A 6,031-nucleotide genomic window follows, 5' to 3' on the forward strand; every position below is an offset into this window, starting at 1 on the left:
GGCAAAACCAATACAATACTGTAAAATAATTAGCCTCCAATTAAATAAAATTTTTTAATTAAAAAAAGATTTCACTTGGAAAAAAATAAATAAACTATATTCCTTAATTTGACAAATATTTCTTGAATACCTACTATATATGCCAAGAATTATTCTAGGTACCATGGATGAGTTGGAAGGGCAATATGTGTGCATGTGTTTAGGAGGTGAATAAAGGCCTTCTATTGCTCACTGTTATTTGGATTTAGTTAAGTATTTCTCATTCCTTTTATCCTTTGAGATATAAGTCACATGTCACATACCATACAATTCACCCATTAAAAGTGTATGTACAGGCAACTCAAGAAGGCGGGTGAGAGTGATAGAGCAGTGAAGCCACTGGCACTTCTGCTGCTGCAGATGATGGAAGGGAATGGAAAGGCCCAAGAGCACTGCAGCGATTGCGAGAAGGAGGAGGACACCAGCTATAGTCAGGATGGCTTGAGTCTATCTAATGACAGTGGAGCAAAAAGGAGAAAAAGAAACCGAAAAGAAGAAGCAGAAAGAGGAAGGCAGTGAGACAGATTCAGCCGAGGATCAGTTTGTTCATCGGATGAACTGTTTGCCAGCAGAAGACCCAGGAAACACAGAAGGACACTCAGCTCTTTTTCACTGAGTCAAGGAATCTGCAAAAAACACCCTCCTGAATGAGAATTATGTGGAAGATGATGACAATATGTTCTGATTTGATTATTCCCCAGAATTTGTTTTATGGGTTCTCCAGCCACCTAGCTGGCTTTCCCAGAGGCATTGTGGGGTTCAGGTGGTCTCAAGTCAGAAATGAGTTGGATTCATCAGTGCCATCCCAGCAAACATCCGTACCTATTACACAGAGAAGAAGATGGTAGAGATCAACTTCCTGTGTGTCCACAAGAAGCTGCACTCCAAGAAGGTGGTTCCAGTCCTGATCCATGAGATAACCTGATGGGTTTACCTGGAAGGCATCTTCCAAGCTGTTTACACTGCCACAATGGTATTACCAAAGCCTGTTGGCACCTGCAGGTACTGGCATTGGTCCCTAAACCCATGGAAGCTGATTGAAGTGAAGTTCTTCCACTTGAGCAGAATTCTGACCATGCAGTGCATATGAAGCTCTACCAGCTGCCAGAGACTCCCAAGACAGCTGGGGTGTGACCACTGGGAAAAAAGACATACTAGTAGTGCACCAGTTCCTCACCCAGTGCCTGAAGCAGTTTCGGTCACAACAGTCATGAGCCAGGAGGAGGTGGAACACTGGTTCTATAGAACATTGTCGAAGTTCTATCATTTATCATTTAATCATTCAAGGAACCACCAGACTATTTTTCAAAGTGGATATACTATTTTATGTTCCCAACAACAGTGTATAAGTGTTTCTATTTCTTTTGTTTTATTGGATTGATTTGATAGCTTTATTTTTACCTTTTTCGTGTTTTCTTTTTTTTTCTTTTTTTTCTTTTTTATTGGAGGCTAATTATTTTACAATATTATATTGGTTGGTTTCGCCATACACTGACATGAATCCGCCCCGGGTGTACATGAGTTCTCCCTCCTGAACCTCCCTCCCACCTCCCTCCTCCCTTTATCCTCCCTCTGGGTCATCCCCGCACACCAGCCCCGAGCATCCTGTAACGTGCATCAACCCTGAACTGGCGATTCATTTCACATATGATAATATACATGTTTCAATGCCATTCTCCCAAATCATCCCACCCTCACCCTTTCCCACAGAGTCCCAAAGACTGTTCTATACATCTGTGTCTCTTTTGCTGTCTCGTATACAAGGTTATCATTTGCATCTTCCTAAATTCCATATATATGCGTTAGTATACTGTATTGGTGTTTTTCTTTCTGGCTTACTTCACTCTGTATAATAGGCTCCAGTTTCATCCACCTCATTAGAACTGATTCAAGTGCATTCTTTTTAATGGCTGAGTAATACTCCATTGTGTATATGTACCAAAGCTTTCTTATCCATTCGTCTGCAGATGGACATCTAGGTTGCTTCCATGTCCTGGCTATTATAAACAGTGCTGCAATGAACACTGGAGTACATGTGTCTCTTTCAATTCTGGTTTCCTCGGTGTGTATGCCGAGGAGTGCGATTGCTGGATCATATGGCAGTTCTGTTTCCAGTTTTTTGAGGAATCTCCACACTGTTCTCCATAGTGGCTGCACTTGTTTGCATTCCCACCAACAGTGTAAGAGGGTTCCCTTCTCTCCACACCCTCTCCAGCATTTATTGCATGTAGACTTTTGGATAGCAGCCATTCTGACTGGTGTGAAATGGTATCTCATTGTGGTTTTGATTTGCATTTCTCTGATTATGAGGGATGTTGAGCATTTTTTCATGTGTTTGTTAGCCATCTTTATGTCTTCTTTGGAGAAATGTCTGTTTAGTTCTTTGGCCCATTTTTTGATTGGGTCATTTATTTTTCTGGAATTGAGCTGCAGGAGCTGCTTGTATATTTTGGAGATGAATCCTTTATCAGTTGCTTCATTTGCTATTATTTTCTCCCATTCTGAAGGCTGTCTTTTCACCTTGCTTAGAGTTTCCTTTGCTGTGCAGAAGCTTTTGATTTTAATTAGGTCCCATTTGTTTATTTTTGCTTTTATTTCCAATATTCTGGGAGGTGGGTCTTGGAGGATCCTGCTGTCATGACACAATGGTAAAGAATCCTGCCAGTGCAGGAGACACAAGAGATGCAGGTTCGATCCCTGGATTGGGAAGATCACCTGAGGTAGGAAACGGCAACCCTCTCCAGTATTCTTGCTTGGAGAAGTCCACAGACAGAGGAGACTGGTGGGCTGCAGTCCATGGGGTCACAAAAAGTCAGACACAACTGAGCACACACACAGTCAGTTAACAAGCAATGTTGTGATAGTTTCAGGCAAACAGTGAAGGGATTCAGCCATACATATACATGGATCCATTCTCCCCCAAACTCCCCTCCCATCCAGGATCCCCCATAACTTTGAGCAGGGTTCCATGTGCCACACCACAGGGGTCCTTATTGGTTATCCATTTTAAATATAGCAGTGTGTACATGTTCATTCCAAACCCTCTAACTATCCTTTCCTCCCTTCCTTCCCCCCTGCAACCATTAGTTTGTTTTCTAAGCCTATGAGTCTCTATTTTTTAAGTTCATTTGTATCATTTCTTTTTAGATTCCACACATAAGGGGTGTCATATTTCTTCTTCTCTGACTTACTCCACTCAGTATGACAATCTCTGGGTCCATCCATGTTGCTGCAAATGGCATTGCTTCATTCTTTTTAATGGCTAAATAATATTCCATTGTGTGTACCACATCTTCTTTATCCATTCTTCTTTCAATGAACTTTTAGGTTGCTTCCATGTCTTGGTTATTGTAAACTGTGCTACAATGAACACTGGGGAACATGCATCCTTTCAGATCATGTTTTTCTCTGGGTATATGCCCAGTAGTGGGATTGCAGGGTCATATGGTAGCTCTATTTTTAGTTTTTTAAGGAACTTCCACATTGCTCTCCATAATGGCTATACCAGTTTACATTCCCACCAACAGTGTAGGAGAGTTCCCTTCTCTCCATATCCTCTCCAGCATTTATTGTTTGTGGATTTTTTGATGATGGCCATTTTTACTGGGGGTTTCTGTTTCTCCACATCTTCCATGTCAACACTTGTTATCTTTTTTGTGTTCTAGCCATCCTAGTAGATGTAAAGTAGTATCTCACTGTGATTTTGATTTGCAGTATTTCCTTGATAGCTAATGATGTCAGAGCATCTTTTGTATTGGGGCCATTCATATATCTCATTTAGAGAATTGTACATTCAAATTCTTTGCTCATCTTTTGATTGAGTTATTTATCTTTTTATTATTGACTTGTAAAAGGCCTTTATATATTCTAGACACAAAGCCATTATTCTTTTTCCCATCACTTGGCTGAGATCCACGTCTGGTAGGAAAGTGCCCAATGCAGACCTTATAGCCAAGATGATGATGTAATAATAAGACTCAAACAGAAAAAGCTATACATGTGGAGAAAGGACCCAGCCTGCTTCTAAATTTTCTAGAAGTCTGGCAACCTGTGGAGAGCAAGAGGAGCTGTCTACATCTAGCTAGCCGGCTAGCAATGCTACTCCAGTTAGTTGTTAAAAATTATTTGACCATATACAAACTTCACCAAATGGTGCTTTTTCTGAGGAAAGCCTCTCTGTGCTTGGTGATTTCAGCTTCTTATCTTGCCAGTACTCATGAAAAAATTATTCATGACACTTGTTAAAGACAGCAAGGCAGACTTTATTGGGGAATTACTACAATGGAGTCAGGCATGAGGGAGAGAGATTGGCCTTAACTTGGAATACAACAAGAAAAAGTGAGTATTTGTAGTCAAGGAACAGGGTTGGGGCTGGTATAGCAGCGGATGAAAAATTACTAAGAGGAAACATCATGGGTAAGGGGGAATACTGGCTAAAGTGAACTAACAGCAATCTAAATGAAAGCAGTCTGGGTGATCAGACATCACCTGGGGGATGGTAGAGAATGAAGAATTCCATCAAATATTGAGGGTGATCAGATAGGAGGTGCATTCTGGTTAAACAGAATTAGCAGGATTCTTGCTAAAATTGGATGCTGCAGGGAGAAACACAGAAGCTCTGGGTGGAAAGGAGGGCAAACACTTCTCAAGGCTATTGTGTCTGATGGTTGCTAGGCAACTGCCGGAGTGGGGGGCGGGGTCCTTTTCAAATGGCAGCTTCCCTCCCAGCTGGGGTTCCCTTTCCTGCCTCAAAGCATGTGCCAGCAGTATTAGCAAAGACTCATATGCCTGCAGGCTACAGTACCAAGGGCCAGGAAGAGGCAGCTCAGGCCTGGTGGAGGAGGGGGCAGTCATGTAAATCCTTAGGATTCACCAGATCAACCAAAACCCATTTAGTGCTGCAAGATGCCTCCATCACTCACCTGTTTGTATATTTTGTCATGCCATTTCCCAGGTGAGGGAAGCTGGGAGCCCTAGAGGGTGGACCACTGGCACCCATGGGGAGGGTCTGGCACCAGCAGGAGTTAATCTTCACATTCTTGAGGTTCATTGCTGCTGCTGCTGCTAAGTCGCTTCAGTCGTGTCCGACTCTGTGCGACCCCATAGATGGCAGCCCACCAGGCTCCAACATCCCTGGGATTCTCCAGGCAAGAACACTGGAGTGGGTTGCCATTTCCTTCTCCAATATGTGAACGTGAAAAGTAAAAGTGAAAGTGAAGTCGCTCAGTCTTGTCCGGGTTCATTAGCTCCAGCCATAACCTCACTCCCTCCATACTTTACTCCTGAAGGACTTGGGTTTTTTAGGTTCCTTCTCTATGACCCAAATGTGAATTTGGGCAGGTCTGAGGTTCATATCTTGGCTTAACTGTTGTCTCATGGGTAGACAATGGTGGTAATGGAACTAAGCTTATTTGTTTTGCTCAGAAAGGACCAGCAGGCAAAGTGGGGCTTTTGGGTGCTCTGTGTGCTCCCATCTCTGAGGTGGGAACAGTAGGTGCTGTCACATCCTGGGATTGAACTCTGCAGATATGGGCAAGAGCAGAAGATGCATTCAGCCTGGGAGCCTCCCAGGGAATAGACACTGCAGCCAGACTAGTGGGGTCCAAATAGTGACTCTATCACTTACTGGTTGTGTGAGTCCAAGTTAGTTCACCTCTCTATGTCTCAAGTTTCACATCATGGGTTCTGCATAAATAGGGATAATAGTTCCTAACTCAGAAGGCTGTTAGGGAGACTAAAATGTGTTAATGTATGGAAAGTGATAAATGTTTACTATCATTTTCATTGTGGGTGGAAAGGAGGGCAAATTTCTTAGTTTTCAAGGGCCTAGCCCTAGCATCTCTTGATTCCCATAGAACCTATAAGCACTGGGAATCTGGGGCCTGGGCACTTCAACTACACTTGCAGTTAATCCTCTCAACAACCCAGTAATGTATCATCAGTCCCATTTTGCAGATACATCTCTGAGCAAGGCAGGGAAAAGGGTGGGGTG

At 42.8% G+C, this 6,031-nt stretch overlaps 1 pseudogene; it reads left to right on the top strand.

The window, feature by feature from the left end:
- The first annotated feature begins 493 nt into the window (after positions 1 to 493).
- Positions 494 to 1,420, top strand: LOC148773312 (glycylpeptide N-tetradecanoyltransferase 1 pseudogene; annotated as a pseudogene).
- The last annotated feature ends 4,611 nt before the right edge of the window (positions 1,421 to 6,031 follow it).

This window comes from Moschus berezovskii, chromosome X (assembly GCF_049115385.1).
Source record: "Moschus berezovskii isolate FMDL1 chromosome X, NW_MosBer_1.0, whole genome shotgun sequence".
Classification (NCBI taxonomy): Eukaryota; Metazoa; Chordata; class Mammalia; order Artiodactyla; family Moschidae; genus Moschus; species Moschus berezovskii.